This window comes from Ochotona princeps, chromosome 24 (assembly GCF_030435755.1).
Source record: "Ochotona princeps isolate mOchPri1 chromosome 24, mOchPri1.hap1, whole genome shotgun sequence".
Lineage (NCBI taxonomy): Eukaryota > Metazoa > Chordata > Mammalia > Lagomorpha > Ochotonidae > Ochotona > Ochotona princeps.
Window position 1 is genome coordinate 7,714,534 of NC_080855.1, and position 17,269 is coordinate 7,731,802.

Consider the following 17,269-nt stretch of genomic DNA (forward strand, 5'->3'; position numbering starts at 1 on the left):
TACTAGTATGTGTTGCAACCGAACCTGGCTTGACCCACACTCTGTTCTGGCACTCAGACTCACCAGCGGGTGATGTGAACAGGTTCAGCCTGGTCTGCCCCCAATCCATGCTATGTGTATACCAGTGGGATAATTTCCATAGTCTGTTCTGGGCTGTTTCCTATTGCGCTTCTTGCGCTTACCTGCAGGGACTGTGTCCTGCCAGAGGAGTTGCCCAGGCTCCTCCATCAGAAACTCTCCCATTGCCAGGTTTCGCGCATACCAGTGGGTCCATGAACCAGCCCTGTTCAGTTCACCTCCTGTCCTAGCAGGAACAGTGGTGTTTCCTGACTGTTCTTCAACCCAGTCTGGTTCTTATTGTTGGATGTTTCAACCCAGTCATGGCTCTTCCATTACCCCTATACAGCTTACACATGATTCAGTAAGGGCTGAGACCTAGCCTAGTCTGTCATACATTTCCCCTGGTCCTGCATAGCACCAGATGGTGTTGGAGTCTGGCCCGGCTTGGTGCTTCCATTCCCAGTCCACACTTGTGCCAAGTGGGATTACACTCGTATCCTGATCGGAACTCAGCCCCATTTACAGCCCATGCTCTCATTTGTGGGAAACTCAACCCAGCTAGAGTATCCCCTTAGCTGCCCAACCGGGCCTATTCCCAGCCTTAGATCTCTTGAAGGCCAGTGGTTGCTCTGATTCAACTTGGTAGAGCCCCTCACTTGTCCTGACCCCTTAGATGCTGTGGCTTAGCATCCCTGTCTTACGCAGATCAGTAGGTGCAAGGACCTACTTGGCATGACCTGTGCTCCAACCTGATTTCTGTTGTTTCTTGTGAGTTAAGGTTAGCTCAGTCCTGCCCATTCTGTCCCCTTCCAGTGGCAGCATGGTCCACCCCACATCCTATTAAAGGATGCACTTTCAGGTGCCACTGACTTAACCTGCCCTGACTGTTTTGGGTTCCTGCACCCATGTGTGATGGCAGGTGGCATGGTTAAATCTAGCTTAGTCCATCCCAACCCCAACTTGCGAGCTAACCAGGGCAACTTGTATTTCCACAGAGTTGGGCCCACACAACCCCATAGAGTCTACCCCCAGATCAAGTTCTCTCGCGTGCTGGATAGAGACTTGACCCTGCCAAATGTGACCACTCCACCTGTCCACCAAACAGTTGGGTAATGGTACCCACCACTGCCAAAGAGGCCCCCATCCATAGCATTGGTGTGGGCTGGTGTGTGACGATAAGTGATGTTCTAGGCTAACAGGCCATTTCTGTATTCCTAATTGGGCCGGTGTATCTGTCTAACCGAAATTGTCTCCTGGGTACTTCCCTCCAAACCACCAGGTCTCAGTCCCCATGCATGCCTAAAACTTCCATGACCCTGTCACTGGGAATCACCCAAGATTCACTACTCACCTACACTAAAATTGGACTTAGTCATGGGTGTCCCCAGGCAGCAAACATATCTTAAAAAACCCCAGAGTTTGCCGCTGGGCGGCCAGCAGGCAAAGCAAGGCACCACATGGTGCACTGCCCGCCCTGGGGGAGGCCGAGGACTCGTTCACTACCTTGCCACAGTGTCTTTGGCGTGAGCCCCCAGCATTGGGTCCGACCCGGCAGGGGCACCCCCCACAGCCGCCACACTGTGAGGAGCGGCACTTGCCCCCAAACCCAAGGCCCGAACCCCTCCCAAACTCACCCAGCTGCAAGATATTAGCAGCTGGGTGGAGCTAGGAATTTTAACCCAGTTCCCAAGTTCCCTCATGGTGCACTTACCCTGAGGAAAGAGCTCTCTTGGGTCCTGGGGGAGGCCGAGGACTCGTTCACTGCCTTGCGGCAGTGTCTTTGGCGTGAGCCCCCAGCATTGGGTCCGACCCGGCAGGGGCACCCCCCACAGCCGCCACACTGTGAGGAGCGGCAGTTGCCCCTGAATCCCAAGGCCCGAACCTCAATGTTCCCTTTACGTCGGATATATGAAGGAAACTGTAGAGAAATGGTGGTCTTACCCACTTTCCCATAGCCCTAATTAACAATGTGAAGATTGCCAAAATACAATGAAATAAATAAATAAATTTTTAAAAAGTTTGTATGGCATTGTGCTAATGTGCAATTCATTGAAGTTTTCTTTTTAAATTTATTTTTATTTTTATTATTTATTTTATTACAAAGTCAGATATACAGAGAGGAGGAGAGACTGAGAGGAAGAGCTTCCATCCAATGATTCACTTTCCAAGTGAGCCGCAATGGCTGGTGCGCGCCGAACCGAAGCCGGGAACCAGGAACCTCTTCCAGGTCTCCCACGTGGGTGCAGGGTCCCAAAGCTTTGGGTTGTCCTCGACTGCCTACCCAGGTCACAAGCAGGGAGCTGGATGGGAAGTGGAGCTGCTGGGATTAGAACCGGTGCCCATATGGGATCCCAGGGCGTTCAAGGCAAGGACTTTAGCCGCTAGGCCACGCCGCCAGGTCCTCATTGAAGTTTTCTGAGCATTATTCAGATGCCTCTGAATCTTATCTTGGGAGATGCTGGTGGTAAGGTCTTTGAGACTGTATGTTAATGTTTCCAAATGTAAAGGAGGGGCTGTTGTATGTAGATGCACTTAGGTGATTTTTTTTTTTCATTAGAATCGCCCCCCAATACCGAGCTGAAATGGAGCTCCATCTAGGTATGGAAAAAGAGTTAGGGCACCCAGGGGGAGTGATGCCAAGCCCAAGCTTGTTGGGGGCACATATATCATCCTGTCCTGTCCTCTGCCCAGTGAGTGACTCAATGATGTCCAAAGCAGTCTCTCTGGGAATTCTCATTCATATCCAATACCATTTTGTGACCTTAACTTGAAAAGTTTCTTTTTTTTTTTCCTGAAGGACAACCTGAGTTCCATCACAGGTTTCTGGAAGTGTACCAACACTTCCAGGGACATGGGTGATACCTATGTGCCCCTTGCAATGTCCTCAGAAAGGTGGTGCAATTTAATCCAGGTGCCATCTTTCCAGGCTACACATTGTTGTGTGTACTTAAAGGTGCTTCAGCGCATTGCCAGAAACCCATTTTTCAGCTCCAATGGGCTTCTGTTTTCTGGCTGGTACACTGATATGCAGTGGGTTCTGTTGTCAGGAAGTCCAGGCAGGCGATTTCTACTTTCTGATCCTCCTCCATACACCTGGAAAGGTTGGTCAAATGAACCCAATCAGCTGAAGACCTGGGAAATCCTTGATGGCAAGACTCAGCTTCCCAGGGGCTGTAATTCTCTTATGCTTCACCTTCTGATCTTAAAGGTCACTTAGCCAGATTCCTGATTCAAACACCCTGGTTTCTCTTCCAGTGCTCAGTGCTAGCAAAAAGGGCTGCTTTTGCAGCTGTGTTGGCAGTATTGATGCATTCTAGCATTCCTCTTCTATCTGGGAAGGATGGAATTCTTTGATGGTCCCACTCCCACATGGCACTGGCATTGAGGCAACCACTTTCCTCAGGTTGTCAGGCATGATAATCGTCTCTTAGAGACACACTGCAAAGGCACTTTCCAAGGCTTCAGGAATTCAATGTACGTCTTGTTATATATGGGTAACCTCCAAAAGGCATTGGGTAAGGGTCTGAGAGCCCCCTGCTTGTCCTCGAAATGACACATCTGAGCAGATTTGGGGAAGGTGTTTGTGTAAATCCCATGTGACTCCAGCTTTGCATCATATATCATCATGTGTACTGGACTTTGATTTTCTTCCTGAGGTCTTGACAAGCCTCAGAGGAACCTGCATTTTGGGTGCCAGAGACTGGCAGGGAAACCTCCCATGTTCACTGTGTTCATAGATGCATCTGTTTCCTGAGAACGCCATCAGTCAGCCTAGAGTTATATGCCTTAGCGTTGTGAAATGCTTGTGACCACGACCCTGTGCCAGAGAGTGAGACTGCAGGGAATCTTCCAGCCAGGGGTGCATAGGCTGAGCTGCAGCTGCAAAAGTCTCCACCCAATTTAATTGGCAGCTTCTTCTACTTTGTTTACTCCAGTTCCTGAGTTTTTAGAACCTGTGTAACCTTCCTCACCTGGCCACATTCCTCAAAGCTGTCCACTTGAGATGAATTTTCTGGGTGTTGCCTGCAGGTTCTGGAAAGCGCCAGTGGTTATCTTTTCTTGCTGGACTTCCACCACTGTCCAGAGTCACATAAATGGCTCATTGTTTTCGTTATTTCCTCTAGGCCTAGTTCCTTTCATCTACTTTTTAAAGAATTTTGAATGGGCAGTTTTGAGGCACCATCTATAATCAACTATCACATTCCCCTTCCAAGCAGGACTTGTAGATGAAACTGAATGGGGCCCGGACATCGAAAAAAGATGGCCGACTGCAGAGAGCTGGTGTAGGGTGGAGTAGGGAAGGAGGGGAGCCGATCCAGCAGAGAAACAGGCCAGGAGGCGCGAAACTGTAGGGAGAAGAGCGAGAAGGTCACTGGAGTTCACTAAAGCAAGAAGATCTACACAGCGTGAAGGAACAGCCGCAAAAAGTAGGAAAGAAAATACAGCACACCGCGAGAAACCTGGTGAGTCACGATCCCAGGCAGGGGGAAGGCGGCAGAGGCTCAACCGCCCCAGGGAAAACAGAGGCGGCTGGAAGGATAGGCGCCCACACCGACAGGGGCACCAGTCCCCTGGAAGGCAGGAGCCCCCAGAGGAGGCTACTGGACTGATCATTGGGTGCATTATCCCTGCAGAAGTGGAGGAAAAGCTGGGGAGATTTCCCAGAGGCTTGCCTACCCGCTGCTCAGCGGCTCTGGGAGAGTGCAGAGGGAACAGGAGCAGCACTGTGGGACTGGGGCTCAGAGATTCCCATATCAGCTCCGAGCTGTGGACTGGCTGCGGGAGAGTCAGTGGATCCTGTTGCTGGACTCGCCCGGAGCCCCAGAGGCTGGGCAACGCTCGACAGGGCCTCACGTCCTGGGCAGAGGAGCAGACTAGTGGGGGCACGTCTCACCTAAAGGGCTCTGTGCCTCTCAGAGATCCGCTTCCATCCTTGAGAGAGTGCAGCTGAGGAAGTGGCTTCTTCAGGGCGGAGTCCCCAGCTGGGCTCAGCTAGAGAGGCCAGACCTGAGCGGGCTCAGCTGAACTGGCCGGACAGGTTTTCCCAGCAGGAGCCCGCTCGGAAAGACCTGCCTGTGGTGTTGCAGCCCTCAGTGGAGCAGCGCTTCCGAGTTTGGCACTGGGGCCGCGGAGATCTCCAGCCCAGCACAGGCCGGGGTTGGGGATTTTAGGCTCCGAGCAGCAGGAGCCCTTGCTGTGCTAACCTCAAGCCCTGAAGGAGAGTCTTGGCTCAGCACTGAGGCAGAGACCCCCGCTGTATTAGCCTTGTGACCCAAAGCCCAGGCGCGGCTCGGCAGAGTGAATCTGTAGGGCACTGCCTTTGAGAGGGAGCCACAGGGGAAGGGGCCTGGCACTAGGGCTGGCCCACAAAGCCTCCTGACCCAACTCGGGGCTGTGATCTACAGACCCTGAAAGCAGCTGGTGACTCAGGCAGTAAGCCCTGCTGGGCTCAGCCGGAGACCCCAAACCAGAGCCGGCTCAGCTGAATCACCGCTAAAATCTCAAAACAACAAGAAGTAAAAACACAATGAGGAGAAGTATCAGAAAAAGCAATGACCCAGAGGAAAGATCAAGCACTCCCTCCCAATACAACCAAAAACTAATCCCAATATCTGAGATGCAAGATGAAGACGTAGAGGAACTATCAGATAAGGACTTTAAGAAGCTAATGATGAAATTCGTCAGAGAGAGTGAAAAGCGCTGGGAAGAGTCTAAGGCATTCGAAAACCATATCACTGCAGAAATAAATCAAGTCAAAAAGGGAATCCTCGATATAGAGAACAAAATTGAAAGCCTAACCAACAGAATGAACACAGCAGAAGACAGAATATCAGAATTGGAAGACAATCAGAATGAAAGGCAGCAGCTCATCAAACAGTTGGAGACAAATCTAGAGAAAGCCAATAGGTCCATACAGGAAATGAAAGACAACCTCAAAAAATCAAATATTAGAATAATAGGCCTTCCCGAAGGAGTGGAAAAGGAGACAGGCTTGCAACGAGTGCTCAATGAGATAATACAGGAGAACTTCCAGAATACTGGAAATATAAATCTAGCACAAATCCAGGAAGGACAAAGAACCCCCAGTAGATACGACCCAAACAAATCGTCTCCCAGACATGTGGTCCTCAAGCTACCTTCAAGTGAATACAAGGAAACCATTCTAAGACAAGTAAGAAAAAAGGATAAGATTACTTTCAGGGGAAGGGAAATCAGGATCACAGCCGACCTATCAGAAGAAACGCTCCAAGCAAGGAGAGAATGGGGTAAAACCTATCAAATCCTGAAACAAAACAACTGCCAACCAAGAATAATGTACCCAGCAAAGCTCTCATTTATATTTGAGAATGAAATCAAATACTTCAACAGTAAAGAGAAACTCGAAGAATACATCAACACGAAACCAGCTCTGGAAAATCTCCTCAGGAAGGTGCTAAACCCAGAAAGAAAAAATACAAACCAAAATCAAAGATGGCAAATGGGAAGACCTCCCCACTAAAATCCATACAAGAAAAGTCAACCAATCAAAAACTCTAATAGTCGCAAATACACACTTGCACACTTACACTCATGGCAGCCCAAAACCAATTCCTCTCAATATTATCTCTAAACACAAATGGCTTAAACTCACCAATCAAAAGGCATAGATTGGGCCTGGCAGCGTGGCCTAGTGGCTAAGGTCCTCGCCTTGATCCCATATGGCTGCTGGTTCTAATCCCGGCAGCTCCACTTCCTCTCTGTCTCTCCTACTCTCAGTATATCTGACTTTGTAATGGAAATAAAATAAATCTTTAAAAAAAAAAAAAAATTAAAAAAAAAAAAAAAGGCATAGATTAACGGAATGGATCATCAAACAGCACCCAACTATATGTTGCCTACAAGAGACACATCTAACCAGAAAATCCTGTAAGAAATTTAAAGTGAAAGGATGGAAAAAGACATTTCATGCCAATGGACGAGAAAAAAAGGCTGGTGTAGCTGTTCTAATCTCAGATGACCTAGACTTCAAGCTGACAGACATCAAAAAGGACAGAGAAGGACATTATATATTGGTGAAGGGACTGATCCATCAAGAAGTAATTACAATCGTGAACATATATGCACCTAATTCCAATGCGCCTAGCTTCGTGAAGCAACTACTTACAGACTTAACGGAGACATAGATACACACACAATAATAGTGGGCGATCTTAACACCCCGCTAACAACTATAGACAGATCAACAAAACAAAAACTCAACAAAGAAACAACAGAGCTCGTACAAACATTAGAACAACTGGACTTGGTAGACATTTATAGAATTTTTTATCCTAAGACCACAGATTATACATTTTTTTCAGCAGTACATGGCACCTTCTCCAGGATCGACCACATGATAGGACACAAAGCAAATCTAAATAACTTCAAAAAGATAGGAATCATACCATGTACCCTCTCAGACCACCACGGAATGAAACTGGAAATCAGCAATTCAAAATGCCCAAGGAAATATAGAAACTCTTGGAGGTTGAACAATATGCTATTGAACGAACAATGGGTCAGGGAAGAAATTAAAGATGAGATCAAAAAATTTATGGAAACCAATGAAAACTCTGATACAACATTCCAAAACTTGTGGGACACTGCCAAAGCAGTGCTACGGGGTAAACTCATCGCAATTGGAGCTCATGTCAAGGCCCAAGAGAGGCGCCAAATACAGGAACTAACCACACACCTCCAGGAATTGGAAAAGCAGCAGCAGATGAGCCCCACACACAACAGGAAACAAGAAATCATCAAAACAAGGGAGGAAATCAACCAGATAGAAATAAAAAAAACCATACACAAAATCAACAAATCAAAAAGCTGGTTTTTTGAAAAGATAAACAAAATAGACACCCCGCTGGCCCGACTGACAAAGAAAAAACAAGAGAAAGCAAGAATTAACAGCATCAAAGATGAAAAAGGCAACATAACAACAGACATTACAACCATTAAGAACATAATCAGAAATTACTACAAAGCACTGTACTCCAACAAATCAGAAGACCACCAAGAAATGGAAAAGTTCTTAGACTCACACAACCTGCCAAAACTTAGCCCAGAGGCAACAATCAACCTGAACAAACCCATAACTGAAGCAGAGATTGAATCAGTGATTAAAGACCTCCCAACAAAGAAAAGCCCAGGCCCAGACGGCTTCACTCCAGAATTCTACAAAACATTCCGAACAGAACTAACCCCAATCCTCTACAAACTCTTCAAAACTATAGAAAAGGAAGCAACCCTTCCAAACTCATTCTATGAAGCCAACATTACCTTAATCCCAAAACCGGGCAGAGATCCTACAGAGAAGGAAAACTACAGACCTATCTCTTTGATGAACATTGATGCTAAGATTCTCAACAAAATCCTAGCCAACAGAATTCAAAAACACATCAGACAGATCATTCATCCAGATCAAGTAGGATTCATCCCTGGAATGCAGGGATGGTTCAACATTCGCAAATCCATAAATGTGATACACCACATCCAAAAACTGAAAAACAAGAATCACATGATAGTATCAATAGATGCAGAAAAAGCTTTCGACAAAATCCAGCACAACTTCCTGCTAAAGACCCTAACCAAGGTAGGCATAGATGCAAAAATCCACAACATAATCAAAGCAATATATGCAAAACCCAATGCCAGCATCATACTGAATGGAGAAAAACTGGAACCCTTCCCACTGAGATCTGGAACAAGACAGGGATGTCCGCTTTCTCCGCTGCTATTCAACATAGTTCTAGAGGTACTCGCTGAGGCCATAAGACAAGAAAAAGAAATCAAAGGAATCCAAATGGGAAATGAAGAAGTCAAGCTTTCACTATATGCAGATGACATGATTCTTTATATGGAAGAGCCAAAAGGCTCAACACAGAGACTACTAGAACTTACACGAGAGTTCGGTAGAGTGGCAGGGTACAAAATTAATGAACAAAAATCAACAGCCATAGTGTATGCTAACAGCCCCAAGATGGAAAAAGATCTAACCAGCAAGATACCATTCAAAGTAACAAAGGAAAGCATGAAGTATCTGGGAATTAACCTAACCAAAAATGTTGGAGACCTATTTGAGGAAAACTACAAACTATTTAAAAAAGAAATTGAACAAGATCTAGAAAGATGGAGTAACATCCCATGCTCCTGGATAGGTAAAATCAATATCATTAAAATGTCTATACTGCCAAAGGCAATATATACATTCAACGCAATCCCAATCAAATTGCCCAAAACATTCTTCACAGATCTGGAAACAATGATTCAAAGGTTCATCTGGAAACACAAAAAACCACGAATAGCTAGAACCATTCTCAAGAACAGGAAGTTAGCAGGGGGAATCACAGTCCCAGACCTCTGGACATACTATAGGGCAGTGGTTATCAAAACAGCCTGGTACTGGCAAAAAAATAGAGAAGAACATCAATGGAGCAGAATAGAAACACCAGATGGGAACCCACACAAATACAGCCAAATAATCTTTGACAAAAAGACAAACGACAACCCAGGCAAATGGGAAGGTCTGTTCAATAAATGCTGTTGGGACAACTGGTTGATAGCCTGCAGAAACAAAAAGATAGACCCACATCTCTCACCATATACTAAGATCAAATCCAAATGGATAAAAGATTTAAACCTACATCCAGAAACCTTCAAACTTTTGGAAGAAAATGTTGGAAACACACTGCAACACTTAGGGGTAGGCCCTCACTTCCTAAAAAAGACTCCAAATGCAGTAGAAATCAAGACCAAAATAAACAAGTGGGACCTCATCAAACTAAGAAGCTTCTGTACAGCTAGAGAAACAATCAACAAAGTAAAAAGGCAACCCACAGAATGGGAGAAGATCTTCGCACACGACTTAGGTGATAGAGGGCTGATCTCCAGAATATACAAAGAGCTACAAAACAACCAAAATGTCAAAACAAACAAGCCACTCAAGAAATGGGCACGGGAAATGGGCAAACACTTCACAAAGCAACAAACCCAAATGGCAAACAAACATATGAAAAAATGCTCAAGTTCCCTGGCAATAAGGGAAATCCAAATTAAAACATCAATGAGGTACCACCTGACACCAGTAAGACTGGCCCACATGAATAAAAGCACCAACAACACTTGTTGGCGAGGTTGCGGGGAAAAGGGAACCCTACTCCACTGCTGGTGGGGCTGCAGGCTGGTACAGCCTCTATGGAAATCAGTATGGAGAACATTCAAACAACTCAAATACAACATACCGTATGACCCAGCAATAGCACTCCTAGGAATATATCCAGAACACTTGTTTTATGAGAAACCAACATGCACTCCTATGTTCATAGCAGCACAATCAGTAATTGCAAAAACATGGAAGCAGCCAAAATGCCCATCAACAGAGGATTGGATAAGAAAGCTATGGTTCATCTACTCCATGGAATACTACTCAGCTATTAAAAAAAACAAAATGCAGTTCTTTGTGGCCAAATGGGCCAAACTGGAAACCATAATGCTAAGGGAAATGAGCCAATCCCAAAAGGTTAAATACCACATGTTTGCCTTAATTTGATATGATGTTATGTATAACAAGTTATGTTATGAATGTTATATGTTGTGTATAAACCAAAATTGAAATGTCAATGAGGTGGTCACAGAAGGTGGATAAGAAATCGCATTTACTTTTACCATATTGGTTACTCATTACTATGTCAATTAATTCCATAATGATGTAAATTTTTGCTGATGGTATGTTGGAGCTTTTAATTGATCGGGATGATACTCTGCTGGCTCTGTCTTCAGACCAGAGAGGGTATACCTAAGAAGCCGTTGAACTTGACTAGACAATAAGATGCTGGACTCTATGTTTGGTATATGCTTGCAATGGGGGAATCTCAACTGAACTTGAACTGTGGTTATGCAACAAGGTGGAGGAATCCACCATGGTGGGAGGGTTTGGGGAGGGGTGGGGAGAATCCCAGTACCTATGAAACTGTGTCACAATACAATGTAATTAATGAATTTAAAATAAAATAAAAAAAAATATTAAATGTCCAAAGATTTGATACCTAATTTATTTTCAGATAAAAAACCAATCAGAACAGCTTATTAAGTATATCTTCTGAATTTTAATTCCTGGAATAAATTCATTAATTTGAAAATAATTTATCAAATATATCAACTAAAAATCTTCATTATAGAAGTCATATGCAGAAACCCAAAATGACTTCTCTTAAAAAGTGCCATTTATAGACATATCTGCAATACAACTCCTTTGAAATAGTCTAAGTCATGGCAGTTATGTGTGATATTAGACAACCTGGTGACTATTCTGTATGTATTCATGTGAATTTCCAAAACCTGAATGACAGAGCAATGGTACCATATTTATTGAAAATAGGGTACTGCTCACTTATACCTATGTTGACATATGCCAAATTTGACTTATACCTACTTTGACCTACTTAGAAAAAGGATTTTAAGAGCAAATGTAACAACTAAAACTGAATTAAAGTTATTCTTAAAATCTTAGTTCCTAATACCAGGTTTTATGACCTATAGAGATGACCTGTACATTAAACAGGTAGAGGAAGACTCAGGACCAATGTTCAACACCAATTCATGCATCCTATAACTACTTTAACTATCATATATATGTATTCCATAAACACATTTTATGACTCTAGTATAAATCTGTACATACTAATTTTTCATCATAACAAAGAATCTGTTGATTTTATGTAATGTCAAGAGATAATACTGCAAAGTACATTTTTAATTTGGAATATATTTTCATTGATCTACCTGTGAAATTCTAGATTTTATTCTGAATTATTTTGTTCACACAATAAAGTTTTTCATGACTTACTGGCATTGACAATTTTGTTTGCTCGTGATCAAAGCATTACTAGGTGCCCAGCTCAGTTGGGTATTTCTGGTTTCATTGGGTCATTCAAGGGCCTGCAGTGAACTGACGTCGTCGCCAGGGGTACTTTGTTGGTCTTTCAGATGCCTTTTTTTTAAATTAATTATTTTGCATTATGTGACAGTTTCATAGGCTCCGGGAATCCCCCCACCCCTCCCTCTCCCCTCCCCCCTGGTGGATTCCTCCACCTTGATGCAGTATTACAGTTCAAATTCAATCAAGATTCTTTCCTTGCAAACATATACCAAGCGGGCCCGGCGGCGTGGCCTAGCGGCTAAAGTCCTCGCCTTGAAAGCCCCGGGATCCCATATGGGCGCCGGTTCCAATCCCGGCAGCTCCACTTCCCATCCAGCTCCCTGCTTGTGGCCTGGGAAAGCAGTCGAGGACGGCCCAAAGCTTTGGGACACTGCACCCGCGTGGGAGACCTGGAAGAGGTTCCTGGTCCCAGCATCGGATTGGCGCGTACCGGCCCGTTGCGGCTCACTTGGGGAGTGAATCATCGGATAGAAGATCTTCCTCTCTGTCTCTCCTCCTCTCTGTATATCAGGCTTTCCAATAATAATAAAATCTTTAAAAAAATATATATATATACCAAGCATAGAGTCCAGCTACGTATTGTCCAGATGGGTTGAACAGTTTCTTGGGGAGACCATTTCTGGTCTGAAGTTAGAGCTGGTAGAATATCATCACAGTCAATTAAGAGTCCCAATATAACATCAACAGCAATTTGCAATATTATGGAATTGACATGGTTTTGAGTAACCAGTATGTTAAAAAAAAAAAAAAAAAAGCAAGTCCTAACCACAACCTATGATTAGCTCATTGACATTTCAATTTTAGTTTATATACAGGACCGGCTGTTATATACCTTAAAATGGCTATAAGGTACCATTCAGCTGTCTCGTGTCTATTTCATTTTAGTATTTAGCCATTTGTTGTGTTGAAGTATAATTTGCTGATCTTGGCAGATTTTAGGATAATCTAGACTGGCTTGTAACTCTAACAAGATCATTTTGGGGGGGGGTGTGCAGGAAAATCCTCAACACCATGGTGAGGAGTAACTAATCTTTGTGTCTCACCCAGCGAGGCATGAGCCAATCCACGCCAGCTCTTTCTTGTCAGATTTCAAGCTCTACTTTCTGATGTTTGTCTATTTATTTTAGGTTTTTTTTTAAGTTTGTATGATTGTTTGTTTGCTGTGAGGGGTTTTCGAAGTGATCCCATGGTCATCGCAAGGGAGGGCGGGGGTCCAGAGGTGGAGCCAGGCTCGGACCAGAGAAAGCTCTCCTCCCTGGTCCCGAAGGACATTTATTGTTCTTCTGTTTCTGCGGACCGCTCAGGGCTTCTGGTTGTCTTTCTGATAACATTGGTTTCTGCGCGGTAGTGTTTGGACTTCTTCCATCCCCTGCAGAAGCTCTGATTGGGGGTGGGTGACCTCAGAGTACTTGGCCTCCGAGGGCATCCAATTCCCTGTGGCCTCCTTGGCAGTTGGGATTTAGTCCTTGTTGCTCGTATTAATAGTTTGTGGTGAAAGTCTGGGAGTCTTCATGGCTGGGATCCAAGCTTCCTCCTTACCACCTGTTCCACTCTGGGGTGCCCCCCTGTTCCACGCACATGACCTCCTGTTAAGAGGTTGTCAGGACTGCACCTGATTCCCCCCTCTTGCATTGGTATAGTAGTTTTATTGTTGTTTAGTGCCACTTTGAGTCTGTTGTCTATGAATTACCAGATTTGATCTTGATAGGCTATATTGTACTTTTTTCTCACTCTTTTTATGGTCCTGAAAGATTTCCCTGCACTCCCTCCCCATTACAGGTTAACACAGCGTATTGAGGGTATAGTAGGTTTTACAGTTTTTCGATGTAGATCTTAAGTATTCTGACATTAATTGTTGGTTTATAGATTATATCGTGTTATCTTATTGCATTGGATACAGGTTGTTAGAGATTGCACTAATATTACAATATACAGGTACTATCTTCCAAGTTGTCATCTTTTCATCTCAGATTAAGGCAAACGTGGTATTTAACCTTTTGGGATTGGTTCATTTCTCTTAGCATGATGGATTCCAGTCGGGCCCATTTGACCACAAAGAACTGCATTTCGTTTTTTTTGATAGCTGAGTAGTATTCCATAGAGTAGATGAACCATAGCTTTCTTATCAGTCTTGTATTGATGGGCATTTTGGCTGCTTCCAGGTTTTTGCGATTGTAGATTGTGCTGCTATGAACATAGGCGTGCATGTTGGTTTCTTGTGTAGGAGATGTTTTGGATATATCCCTAGGAGTGCTATTGCTGGGTCATATGGTATGTTGATTTTCAGTTGTTTGAGTATTCGCCAAACTGATTCCCATAGAGGCTGTACAAGTCTGCAGTCCCACCAGCAGTGGAGAAGGGTTCCCTTTTCCCCACATCCTCGCCAGCAAGTGTTGGTGGTATTTTGTATGTGTGCCATCCTTACTGGAGTTAGGTGGTACCTCATTGTAGTCTTCATTTGGATTTCCCTTATTGCCAGGGAACTTGAGCATTTTTTCATATGCTTGTTTGCCATTTGGGTTTGTTCTTTTGTGAAATGTTTGCCCATTTCCCGTGCCCATTTCTTGATCAGTTTGTTTGTTCTGGTGTTTTGGTTTCTCTGGAGATCTTTGTATATTCTGGAGATCAGCCCTCTATCTCCTATGTAGTGCGCAAAGATCTTCTCCCATTCTGTAGGTTGTTTTTTTACTTTGTTGATTGTTTCTCTAGCTGTACAGAAGCTTCTTAGTTTGATGAGGTCCCAATTGTTTATTTTGGTCTCAATTTCTACTGCTTTTGGAGTCTTTTTTAGAAAGTGACGGCCTACCCATAAGTGTTGCAGTGTGTTTCCAACATTTTCTTTCAAAAGTTTGAAGGTTTCTGGATGTAGGTTTAGGTCTTTTATCCATTTAGATTCGATCTTGGTGTATGGTGAGAGATGTGGATCTATCTTTTTGTTTCTGCAGGCTATCAACCAGTTGTCCCAACAGCATTTATTGAACAGACCTTTCCATTTGCTTGGGTTGTTGTCTGTCTTTTTGTCAAAGATTATTTGGCTGTATTTGTGTGGGTTCCCATCTGTTGTTTCTATTCTGCTCCATTGATGTTCTTCTCTATCTTTGTGCCAGTACCAGGCTGTTTTGATGACCACTGCCCTATAGTATGTCCATAGATCTGGTACTGTGATTCCCCCTGTTAAGTTCCTGTTCTTCAGAGTGGTTCTAGCTATTCGTGTTTTTTTGTGTTTCCAGATGAACCTTTGAATTGCTGTTTCCAGATCTGTGAAGAATGTTTTGGGCAATTTGATTGGGATTGCATTGAATGTATATATTGCTTTTGGCAGTATAGACATTTTAATGATATTAATTTTGCCTATCCAGGAGCATGGGATGTTGGCAAAGAGGGGGCAAAGAGAGAGGGGGAAGGGGGACCACGAAGGGGGAGGGAAGGTAAGTTTGAGGAAGCCTGAGAGGATACAGAAAGCAAATAGGTAAACAGCGACACCTGATGGCAAATGATGTGTGTCAATTGCCCCCAGGCACCTGGTCTACTGCAGCCTAGAGACTAAGTGTAACCGGGCACCTGGTCGAACGCCTTCCTTGGAAAAGAAAGGGTTAGGGTGGGAGGGAGGGAGGGAGAGAGAGAGAGAGAGAATCTCCCACCACTTCACCGGTCAGTTCAGGACTTTTTCCCCCAAAATGCAGGCCTAGAGAACTCAGAACGTTGGTGAACAGAACATTCAAGAAAGTATGGAATCCTGGTTCTCAGTGCCACACAGCTGTGTTTAGGATACAAACAGGTTTTTCAACAGCTTTTGCCTCAAACCCGTGTGTGTGTGTGTGTGTGTGTGTGTGTGTGTGCGCGTGCGTGTGTGCGTGAAAACTAAGCATTTCTGACTTAAATGTGCACAGAACCGCAACATCAACATCTAAACCAATAGGCATCGGAGTCCCATCCGGGGGTGTTTCCATGGCATTTTGACAAGCTATTGATCCAAAGCTCAGAGAGAGAAGTGAGAAGAAAAGAAAGAAAGAAAGAAAGAAAGAAAGAAAGAAAGAAAGAAAGAAAGAAAGAGGAAAGAAAGAGAGAAAGAAAGAGAGAGAGAAAGAAAGAAAGAAAGAAAGAACAAACAAAAAGGCAGTGGAAATCACAAATGTAAATTTGAATGATCTGAATTCTGGGAGTGAGTGAGTGGAATTAAGCAACATTGTCTGGGGCAGCTTTGTGTCAGGATAGACAATGATGGAGAGTGGTGGTAGTGGTGGAGGGTGTGAGGAGAGATGTCATTTCCGGTGTTCTCTCACCTAAGGGAAACTTGTCGGAAAAGTAGCATGCTCCCTAACCCTAACCCTAACCCTAACCCTAACCCTAACGCTATCACTAGCCCGTACCCTAACCCTAACCCTCACTCGTACTCTAACCAGTACCCTAATACTAAACAGTACCCTAACCAGTAATCTAACCCTAACCAGTACCCTAATCCTAACCTGTACCCTAATCCACATTCTAACCATAACCCTAACCCATTCCCTAACCCGTACCCTTACGCATACCCTAAACCGAACTCTAAACCTTGTGCTAACCCTAACCCATGCCCTAAACCTAACCCTAACCCTCACCCTTATCCATACCCTAACCCGTACCCTAACCCTAGCCATATTCTAACCTTAGCCTGTACCCTAACCCTAACTATCACCCGTACCCTAACCCGTACCCTAACCCTAACCCATACTTTAACCCTTACCCTTACCCTTACCCTAACCCGTACCCGTACCCGTATCCTAAACCCGTTCCCTAACCCCTCGCCCTAACCCATACCTTAACTCTTCCCTGACCCATAACCCCTAAACTTTAACCTGTACCCTAACGCTAAAGCCTAAACCTTTAATCCTAAGCCTTCCCCATATCCTTACCCTAACTCGTACCCTAAACCCGGACCGTAACTCCTCACCCTAACTCTAAACCTTTAATCCTAACCCGTTCCAGTACCCATAACCTAACCCTAACCCTAACCCATACACTAAACCATACCCTAATCCATTACCCTGACCTGTACATGTACCCTGACCTGTACCCTAACCTGTACCCTAACTCTTACAGTAATCCGATCTCAAAACTCCTAACCCCTTCCCTCAACCCCTTCCCATACTGTAACCCATCCCCTCACCCCTAACCCGTATTCCTCTACCCACCCCATACCCTAACTGTAAACTGTACCTTAACTCTAACCCCAAGTGTAAACTGTACCATAACCCTAAGCCACACCCAATGTTT